General features: G+C 37.2%; 1 pseudogene; it reads right to left on the bottom strand.

The window, feature by feature from the left end:
- Positions 1 to 527: 527 nt before the first annotated feature.
- Positions 528 to 11,951, bottom strand: part of LOC136152747 (UDP-glucuronosyltransferase 2B31-like) — a 58,357-nt pseudogene continuing 46,933 nt past the window's right edge.

Raw genomic sequence — 11,951 nt, 5'->3', positions numbered from 1 at the left:
TAAATTATATTTTGTGAGAAAGACGACTAGTGTAAAATAACAGCAAGTGAGAGGCTCTTGTGTCTGCAGTCACTGTGACACAGAATTAGAGATAAGGTGACATCAACAAGATGGAGGGTTATGAAGTCACAACAATTGTGTGCCTCAGAGAAACAGCAAAAACAGTAAATGACCAACTGCACACCAATGTGAATTATTTTGGGAAAATTTTGGACTAAAATGGAAAAGCAGCAGAAATCCTGCAGTCTGCAAAGACTGAGGATGTGTGTTCTGATTTTTTGAGTGTAATGCATCAATCCTAAAGATATCAATGAAATATGACTGGTCAATTGTATAATTTATGATCACTATTGCCATATAGATTTTTCTGTCTGAACCATCTGCCTACTGATGACAGTGAAGAGTTAAAGCAGAAGGAGATGACAGAGGATGAGATGGTTGGGTAGCATCACTGACTCAATGGACATGAGTTTGAGCAAACTCTGGGAGACGGTGAAGGACAGGGAAGCCTGGTGTGCTGTGGTCCATCAGGCGATGTTATCAGGTTGACTAGCAAACACAGGAAAACCCACCATAGGGACCTCATGGTAGATGGCCTCGTAAGTGCCATTGGTTCCACCGTGAGTTATAAAGCCTTTGGTTTTTGGATTACCTAGCATTAAGTAACTCTCAGTAATTGTTAACTATAATTCAGAATAAAATGAGAAATGGGTCTTATAAGGCACTGTAAAAAGCAGTGTGCTTTTAAGATAACAGATGGTTACACACAGGAAACTGCAATTAAATTGCTTTCAGAACTCACAGCCAGAAACTCCTGTCTAAGGAGAGTTAAGTGAAGACCTCATTAAAGAAGTGCTTTGTCACTTGAACTTCACAAGTGAATTAAAGATTGGTAGACGAACTTCTTAAAGAACACTCTGTGTAAAGAAACCACATATGCATAAAAGGGGGCATTCAGAAATATATTCTCTTAAATATTAAGGAAGTCATTTAATCTGATGAGAATGGTGTCAAGGTCACAGAAAAGGTAAATGTAGTGGCAGTGGAAGCAAAGAAAGGAGAATCTTCATTTTTTTAAGAAATATGCTACCATTTCATGAAAATGTGGATTTTTTTTTCTGTAGAAAATGGAGAGTCACTGGTAATAAATAAGAAGCTGTTTTTTATCAGTAGGATTTAAAATACTCCTACACAGGAGAACCAATAGGTGTAAGGAAAGAATTCAGAGGTAGAACAATAACCCAATAAGCTATTCACTGTTAGAAGCAATTACAGGCAAAATGAAGATATTTTAATTCTGGGCATAAGGGACATGACAGGTATAATACAGTGCCAACTATGATATGTTTTCCTTCTCCCCTCTATTCTTGGGAGTAAAAACACAGAAGTAAAATTTTTTTCCTGAATGTTTTAATATAAAACCCTTGATAAGCTTGTTTCTTATTGAAGTGCTATCATTCTGCTCAGCTGTTAATCATGTGTTTAGCATTTGTTCTGCCAATATTTACCAAGAAGTTCATTCTGGGTTATACTGACGAGTGTTGCATCCTAAGGTGTCTGGTTTTTTGCCATTATATCTCCATAGAACCTGTTAGGGTAATGAAAATACCTTATTCAATCATTAAAGTTATAGCATTAGAACTCAAGAGGTTGAAAGATAACTAATTAAATGTCTTTCATATGGCTTGTAAGGAAAAAAGGTTGCGTGATCTTAAGCAAGGATAACTACTAACACTTTGACATCAGGAGGAATACTTATATTTTACATACTTATTACTATATTCAATCAGCTATGGAATATAATCATGACCATTCACACACGATGGCATAGACAAGCGATGTTTTCATTGTCAAATTCAGATATTTTAAAACGTTATTAGATGGTCTTTATTCTAAAGCAAAATGACATTGGGAAATTTCTAATAACTGACATACTTTATTTCTTTATTTTATTTTGTTCTAATTTTCTTAACTTTTATATCTCTTCAACCCTCAACCCTCACAGGTTTAAACATGTCATTGACAAAAATTCAGAATTCATAAGTTTTACAAAATTTGTTTATTATATATTTATTATTTTATTTTTTATACTAGTCCTAAATTTCAAAATTGATATTTACTGGCTTCTGTTATAGAAGAGAGTTAAATATCCACTCATTAATATATATTTTGATATAGATCTTTTACATCTTTTGATATATAAGGTAAATACATGGGTAATTAGCCACTGTTTCCAAATCGGGAAAGGAGTATGTCAAGGCTGTATATTGTCAGCCTGCTTATTTAACATATATGCAGAGTTATTGCTGGGGTAAATACCAATAACCTCAGTTATGCAGTTGACACCTCCCTTATGGCAGAAAGTTAATAAGAACTAAAGAGCTTCTTGATGAAAGTGAAAGAGATGAGTGAAAAACTTGGCTTAAAACTCAACATTCAAAAAACTAAAATCATGGTATCCGGTCCCATCACTTCATGACAAATAGATGGGGAAACTGTGGAAACAGGGAGAGATGTTACTTTTTTTGGCTCCAAAATCACTGCAGATGATGATAACAGCAATAAAATTAAAAGGCATTTGCTCCTTGAAAGAAGAGCTATGACCAACTTAGACAACATATTAAAAACAGAGAAACGGTATATACTGTGTTCATGGATTGGAAGAATGAATATTGTGAAAATGAGTATACTACCTAACGCAATCTATAGATTCAATGTAATCCCTAACAAGCTACCAAAGGTATTCTTCAAAGAACTAGAATAAATAATTTCACAATTTGTATGGAAATACAAAAAACCTCGAATAGTCAAAGCAGTCATGAGAAAGCAGAATGGAACTGGAGGAATCAACCTGCCTGACTTCAGGCTCTACTACAAAGCCATAGTCATCAAGACAGTATGGTACTGGCACAAAGACAGAAATATAGATCAATGGAACAAAATATAAAGCCCAGAGATAAATCCATGTACCGATGGACACCTTATCTTTGACAAAGGAGGCAAGAATATACAAAGGAGAAAAGACAACCTCTTTAACAAGTGGTGCTGGGAAAACTGGTCATCCACTTGTAAAAGAATGAAACTAGAACACTTTCTAACATGATAAAAAAATAAACTCAAAATGGATTAAAGATCTAAATGTAAGACCAGAAACTATAAATTCCTAGAGGAGAACATAGGCAAAACACTCTCAGACATAAATCACAGCAAGATTCTCTATGACCCACCTCCTAGAATATTGGAAATAAAAGCAAAAATAAACAAATGAGACTTAGCTACACTTAAAAGCTTTTGCACAGCAAAGGATACTATAAGGAAGGTGAAAAGACAGCCTTCAGAATGGGAAAAAATGATAGCAAATGAAGCAACAGACAAAGAATTAATCTCAAAAATATACAAGCAACTCCTGCAGCTCAATTCCAGAAAAATAAACGACCCAATCAAAAAATGGACCAAAGAACTAAACAGACATTTCTCCAAAGAAGACATACAGATGACTAACAAACACTTGAAAAGAAGCTCAACATCACTCATTATTAGAGAAATGCAAATCAAAATCACAATGAGGTACCATCTCACTCTAGTCAGAATAGCTGCTATTCAAAAGTCTACAACAAGAAATGCTGGAGAGGGTGTGGAGAAAAGGGAAACCTCTTACACTGTTGGTGGGAATACAAACTAGTACAGCCACTCTGGAGAACAGTGTGGAGATTCCTTAAAAAAACTGGAAATAGGACTGCCATATGACCTAGCAATCCCAATCCTGGGCATACACACCAAGGAAACCAAAACTGAAAGAGACCCATGCACCCCAATGTTCTTCGCAGCACTGTTTATAATAGCCAGGACATGGAATCAACCTAGATGCCCATCAGCAGACGACTGGATAAGAAAGCTGTGGTACATATACAAAATGGAATATTCCTCAGCCATTAAAAAGGATACATTTGAATCAGTTCTAATGAGGTGGATGAAACTGGAGCCCATTATACAGAGTGAAGTAAGTCAGAAACAAAAACACCAATACAGTGTACTAACGCATACATATGGAATTTAGAAAGATGTCAATGATAACCCTATATGCAAGACAGAAAAAGAGACACAGATTTATAGAACAGACTTTTGGACTCTGTAAGAGAAGGCGGGGGTTGGATGATCTGAGAGAATAGCATTGAAACATGTATATTATCAATTGTGAAACAGATCGCCAGTTCAGGTTTGATGCATGAACAAGTGCTCAGGGCTGGTACACTAGGATGATCCAGAGGGATGGGATGGGGGGGGGGGGAGGTTGGAGGGTGATTCAGGATGGGGAACACAAGTAAATTCATGGCTGATTCATATCAATATATGGCAAGAACCTCTACAATATTGTAAAGTAATTAGCTTCCAACTAATATAAATAAATGAAAAAAAAGAAAAGAAAAAGAAATAAAATAAAAAGCAGGGGCATCACTTTGCTGACAAAAGTCCATCTAGTCATAGCTATGGTTTTTCCACTAGTCATGTATAGATGTGAGAGTTGAACTATAAAGAAAGCTGAACACCAAAGAATTGATGCTTTTGAACTGTGGTGTTCGAGAAGACTCTTGAGTGTCCCTTGGACTGCAAGTAGATCAAATCAGTCAATCCTAAAGGAAATCAATCCTGAATATTCATTGGAAGGACTGATGTTGAAGCTGAAACTCCAATACTTTGGCCACCTCATGTGAAGAACTGACTCATTGGAAAAGAGTCTGATGCTGTTGATGAAATGACTGAAGGCAGGAGGAGAAGGGCACAGCAGAAGATGAGATGGCTAGATGGCATCACTGACTTGATGGACATGAGTGTGAGCAAGCTCTGGCAGTTGATGATGGAGAGAGAAGCCTGGCATACTGCAGTCCATGGGGTTGCAAAAAGTTGGACATGACTGAGTGACTGAACTGAACTGAACTGAATCAGCCACTTAAGAGAAATCAACCTTATTTATAATTTATTAGTAATGTTAATTAAGGCTACCTGAAAAGTATAGCTTCTTAGATTAAAAATCGCAAAGCATTACTTACAAGAAAAAAAAAACCAATTAATAATTTTTGATATGAATCAATAGTGTTTCAACTTTCCTGGTTTGGAAATAGTTTACTTTTAAAAGGAAGACTTTTTTTATTTTTATTTTTTTTGTAATTTATAAGTATCAATAAGGCTGTTGAAAAATTTCCACCTTTGTGATAATAAAATTTATTGAGCTGACCATGAACTCATTAACAATGAACCACAAAGGAGTGACAGTGGCAATCATGTAGTTTGTATACCTAGTACATAAGTAAGGTATGGATTCTGGAATTCCCAATCAATTCTCATACATTGGATTATAATTTACAGTGTAACTCAGGAGTAGCAATGTGACAGGTTAGAAGCAGAGTCCATTAAAGAACAGACCTTTCAATGCACAGGATTTACCTAAGGGCAGGACCCCATCTTCTCTTTGATCTTCCTGATTCAGACTTTGGGAGGACCAAGTCACCAGGGAGACTGATGTTTCTCTTTCTCTAAGTCACTGTGTCTGGATGGGATCTGGAGGTCTCTTGGGGAGCCCTGACCATCCTTTCTCTGAATAGCACCCTGCAAAGCACACTGATAGGGCTACTTTAAAATTTAGGGAAAATGAAAGGGGCCAGGATTATCTAGCAAGTAAAATCTGCATGATGCATTCCAGACTTTTGTCACTGTTGCATAATGCCTTTGTGCTACTGCACTTACTGTTAAAATTTAACTCCTGAGAATATTTGTATGTTTACTGTGTCCTCAAGAGTCCTTCAAAGAGAAGGAACAAATGACAAAGCAGAATGTGATGGTTTATCTTCCTGCCCACAATCCCATTATAGTATCAAAATTCATACTGTATCTCTTAAATATTTTCCATTTTGATAATGTTAATCCAAAGTATTGTTAATAAAAGATACTCTAAACTACTGTAGCATTTGCCATATATATTTTGGTTTTTATAAATATTTGAGATAAGCTGTATATTGTCACCAGCTTATTTAGCTTATATGCAGAGTACATCAGGAAAAACGCTGGGCTGGGAGAAGCTCAACCTGGAATCAAGATTGCCGGGAGAAATATCAGTAACGTCAGATATGCAGATGACACCACCATTATGACAGAATGTGAAGAGAAACTAAAAAGTCCCCTGATGAAAGTGAAAGAGGAGAGTGAAAAAGTTGGGTTAAAGCTCAACATTCAGAAGACTAAGATCATGGCATCTGGTCCCATGACTTCATGGCAGATAGATGGGGAAACAGTGGAAACAGTGGCTGACTTTATTTTGGGGGACTCCAAAATCAATGCAGATGGTGGTTGCAGCCATGAAATTAAAAGGCGCTTTCTCCTTGCAAGGAAGTTATGACCAACCTAGACAGAATATTAAAAAGCGAAGACATTACTTGGCCAACAAAAGTCCATCTAGTCAAGGCTATGGTTTTTCCAGTGGTCATGTACGGTTGTGAGAGTTGGAATGTGAAGAAAGCTGAGCGCTGAAGATTTGATGCTTTTGACCTGTGGTGTTGGAGAAGAGTCTTGAGAGTCCCTTGGACTGCAAGGAGATTCAACCAGTCCATCCTAAAGCCGACCAGTCCTGGGTGTTCATTGGTAGGACAGATGCTGAGGCTGAAACTCCAGTACTTTGGCCACCTCATGTGAAAAGTTGACTCATTGGAAAAGACCCTGATGCTGGGAGGGATTGGGGGCAGGAGAAGAAGGGAATGACAGAGGATGAGATGGCTGAATGGCATCACCTACTCGATGGACAGGAGCTTGGGTGAAGTACGGTAGTTGGTGATGGACAGGGAGGCCTGGCGTGCTGTGATTCATGGGGTTGCAAAGAGTTGGACACGACTGAGCGACTGAACTGAACTGAGATAAGTTGGAGCTATCATAGTAGTTTACCTTTCTTGCAGAAATTGTAATCATACCTTTTATATTATTTAAGTGATTCATTAAATATTTTTCCACTATTAAATTACTTTACCTACCTTTTGTGAAATCTGGGCAAGTTTGTTTCCTGTTGAAGTAGTATCACTCTGCTCAGCTGTTAATCATGTTTTTAGCATTTGTTTTGCCAATATTTGCCAAGAAGGTAATTCTGGGGGTTCAGTAATACAGACGAGTATTGGGTCCTAAGGTGTCAATTTTTTTTTTCCATCGTATCTCCATAGAACTTGTTAGGGTACCGCAAATACCTTACTCAATGAGTTTAAAGTTATAGCATTACAATTCAAAAGAGATTAAAAAATAACTAGTTTAATGTCTTCCATATGGCATGTAAGGAAGAAAAGATTAATGATCTTAAGCAGTGATAACTACTAATGCATTGACTTTAGTAGGAATACCTACATTTTACATACTTATTACTATATTAAATCAGCTATGGAGTATAATCATGACCATTCACACATGATGGCATAGATAAATGATGGTTTCATTGCCAAATTCAGATATTTAAAAAAGTTTATAGATGGTCTTTATTTCAAAGCAAAAAGACAGTGGGAAATTTCTAATAACTGACATACTTTATTTTTTTCTAATTTTCTTAACTTATATACCCCTTAAATCTTCAGCCCTCAGAGTTTTGTACATGTCATTGACAAAAATTCAGAATTGACAAGTTTTACAAAGCTTAAGTTTATTATATATTTTACAATTTTCTATTTTATATTGTCCTCATTTTCAAAATTGATATTTACTGGCTTATGTTATAGAAGAGAGCTATATATCCACTCATTAATATATATTTTGATATACATCTTTTACATCTTTTGATATACAAGGAAAATACATGTGTAATCAGCCACTGTTTCCAAATCGGGAAAGCAGTACATCAAGGCCGTATATTGTCACCCTGCCTATTTAACTTATATGCAGAGTACCTCATGCAAAATGCAAGGCTGAATGAAGCACAAGCTGGAATCAAGATTGCCAGGAGAAATATCAACAACCTCAAATATGCAGATGACCCCTCCAATATGACAGAAAGTGAAGAAGACCTAAAAAGCCTCTTGATGAGTGAAAGAGGTCAGTGAAAATTTGGCTTAAAACTCAACATTCAGAAAACTAAGATCATGTCATCCATTTCCATCACTTCATGGCAAATAGTTGAGGAAACAATGGAAACAGGGAGAGACTTTACTTTTTTGGTCTCCAAAATCACTGTAGATGGTGACTGCAGCCATGAAATTAAAAGACACTTGCTCCTTGGAAGAAAAGCTATGATCAACCTAGACAGCATATTAAAAAGCAGAGACATTACTCTGCCAACAAAGGTCTATCTAGTCAAAGCTATTGTTTTTAGTAGTCATGATTGGATGTGAGAGTTGGACTGTAAGAAAGATGAACACCAAAGAATTGATGCTTTTGAACTGTGGTGTTGTAGAAGACTCTTGAGAGTTGCTTGGACTGCAAGGAGATTCAACCAGTCCATCCTAAAGGAGATCAGTCCTGGGTGTCCATTGGAAGGACTGAAGTTGAAGTCGAAACTCCAATACTTTGGCCACCTGATGTGAAGAACTGATTCATTGGAAAAGAGCCTCATGCTAGAAACGATTGAAGAGAGAAGAAGGGGATGGCAGAGGATGAGATGGTTAGATGGCATCACAACTTAATGGACATGAGTTTGAGCAAGCTCCTGGAGTTGGTGATGGAGAAGGAAGCCTGGCATGCTGCAGTCATGGGGTTACAAAGAGTCAGACATGACTGAGCGACTGAACTGAACTGAACTGAATAAAGCCACTTAAGAGAAATAAATTTTATATATAACTTATTAGTAATAAATTAATAAAGGCTACCTGAAAAATATGGGCTTCCCTGGTGGCTCAGAGGTTAAAGTGTCTGCCTCCAATGCGGGAGACCCGGGCTCGATACCTGGGTCGGGAATATCCCCTGGAGAAGGAAATGGTAACCCACTCCAGTATTCTTGCCTGGAGAATCCCATGGACGGAGGAGCCTGTTAGGTTACAGTCCACGGTGTCGCAAAGAGTCAGACATGACTGAGCGACTTCACTTCACGTCTCTTCACCTGAAAAGTATGGCGTCTTAGATTACAAATTATAAAGCATTACTTACAAGAAAAAAATAATTAGTAATTTTTTTTCTAGTAATTTTAGAAGTGAATCAATAGTGTTTCCAACTTTCCTGGTTTGGATATAGTTTACGTATATAAAGGAAGACTTTTTTTTTTTTTTTTTTTTTTTTTTTTTTGTAATTTATAAGTGTCAATGAGGCTGTTGAAAAAGTTCCACCTTTGTGATAATAAAATTTATTGAGCTGACCATGAACACATTAACAATGAACCACAAAGGAGTGACAGTGGCAATCATGTAGTTTGTATACCTAGTACAGAAGTTCGGTATGGATTTTGGAATTTCTAATCAATTCTCAGACACTGGATTATAATTTATAGTGTTTAACCTCTATTTGCTCTGGGAATGTAAGGTAATTCTGTCAGCAAAGAAGCAACATAGGTTATTAGAAGAAGACTACAATATCAGATAGCAAATTATAAAAGTACTTCAAAAATATCCAAAGACCCCAGGGGAATTTTATGTATTAGAAAATAAGGTACCACTCTATTTGAAGGAGAAAGAGGCTGCTGAATCTTTTCCATGCCAGTTTCCTTATACTTGATTCCTTCTTACAGTCCCTCTCCCTCCTCAATCAAGAGGAGCAATGTGACAGGTTAGAAACAGAGTCCATTAAAGACCAGACCTTTCAATGCACAGGATTTACCTAAGGGCAGGACCCCATCTTCTCTTTGATCTTCCTGATTCAGACTTTGGGAGGACCAAGTCACCAGGGAGACTGATGTTTCTCTTTCTCTAAGTCACTGTGTCTGGATGGGATCTGGAGGTCTCTTGGGGAGCCCTGACCATCCTTTCTCTAAATAGCACCCTGCAAAGCACACTGATAGGGCTACTTTAAAATTTAGGGAAAATGAAAGGGGCCAGGATTATCTAGCAAGTAAAATCTGCATGATGCATTCCAGACTTTTGTCAGTATTGCAGAATGTCTTTGTGCTACTGCACTTACTGTTAAAATTTAACTCCTGAGAATATTTGTATGTTTACTGTGTCCTCAAGAGTCCTTCAAAGAGAAGGAACAAATGACAAAGCAGAATGTGATGGTTTATCTTCCTGTCCACAATCCCATTATAGTATCAAAATTCATACTGTATCTCTTAAATATTTTCCATTTTGATAATGTTAATCCAAAGTATTGTTAATAAAAGATACTCTAAACTACTGTCAGTCAGTCAGTGTTGCGGTCCAGTTCAGCTCAGTTCAGTTCGGTTCAGTCTCTCAGTCGTGTCCGACTCTTTGGAACCCTTCGAATCGCAGCTCACCAGTTGGTCCATCACCAACATCCAGAGTTTACCCAAAGTCATGTCCATCGAGTCTTTGATGCCATCTAGCCATCTCATCCTCTGTCATCCCCTTCTCCTCCTGCCCCCAATCCCTCCCAGCATCAGGGTCTTATCCGATGAGTCAATTCTTCACATGAGGTGGCCAAAGTATTGGAGTTTCAGCCTCAGCATCAGTCCTTCCAATGAATACTCAGGACTGATCTCCTTTAAGATGGATTGGCTGGATCTCCTTGCACTCCAGGGGACTCTCAAGAGTCTTCACCAACACCCCAGTTCAAAAGCAGCAATTCTTTGGTGCTCAGCTTTCTTCACATTCCAACTCTCACATCCATACATGACTACTGGAAAAACCATAGCTTCGACTAGATGGACCTTTGTTGGCAAAGTAACATCTCTGCTTTTTAATATAGTATCTAGGTGGTCATAACTTTCTTTCCAAGGAGTAGGTGTCTTTTAATGACCACCTGCAGTGATTTTGGAGCCCCCAAAAATAAAGTCAACCACTGTTTCCACTGTTTCCCCATCTATTTCCCATGAAGTGATGGGACCAGATGCCATGATCTTAGTCTTCTGAATGTTGAACTTTAAGCCAACTTTTTCACTCTCCTCTTTCACTTTCATCAAGAGACTCTTTAGTTCTTCTTCACCTTCTGCCATAAGGGTGATATTATCTGCATATCTGAGGTAATTGATATTTCTCCCAGCAATGTTGATTCCAGCTTGAGCTTCATCCAGCCCAGCGTTTCTCATGATGGACTCCTCTTATAAGTTATATAAGCAGGGTGACGATATACAGGCTTGACGTACTCCTTTTCCTATTTGGAACCAGTCTGTTGTTCCATGTCCAGTTCTAAGTGTTGCTTTCTGACCTGCATACAAGTTTCTTAAGAGTCAGGTCAGGTGGTCTGGTGTTTCCATCTCTTGAAGAATTTCCCATAGTTTATTGTGATCCACACAGTAAAAGGCCTTGGCATAGCCAATAAAACAGAAATAGATGTTTTTCTGGAACTCTCTTGCTTTTTAATGATGCAGCAGATGTTGGCAATTTGATCTCTGGTTCCTTTGTCTTTTCTAAAACCACCTTGAATATCTAGAAGTTATTGGATATTCAATGCATTCTAAAGATAATTTCCTCTGTGGTCTACAAATTTGCATATATTTATATAACATATGTTTAATTTTATTTCCAAAGACGAGTGTCATGCTTATTTTTCTTTAGAATTTCTGGATCTTTTTATTTGTTTTGTAATGTGACATGGGGAGTATTTAACAATATTGCCCATAATTACCTGTTTTCTTTCATGGCTGTATAACTCATACCTATGTTGTAGATAAATGTGTTCATAAATTGATAGCCACTTAAATGCTAGTGGAAATATTCAGTATGTGATTATGAACATGTGGAATTCTTTCTGTATGACAGAAAATATAAAACAGTGTGCATAAATTTTATTTAAATGGTATTTCCATATTATACTCCCTCAAAATTAATCCTATCAGATTATTTGTTCTACAAATTATTTGTAGGAATATTACTTGTTGACAATTTCAA

This window comes from Muntiacus reevesi, chromosome 22 (genome assembly GCF_963930625.1).
Source record: "Muntiacus reevesi chromosome 22, mMunRee1.1, whole genome shotgun sequence".
NCBI classification, from domain to species: Eukaryota; Metazoa; Chordata; class Mammalia; order Artiodactyla; family Cervidae; genus Muntiacus; species Muntiacus reevesi.
Note: the sequence above shows the minus strand (reverse complement) of the source record. Positions and strands in the feature narration are given on the sequence as shown.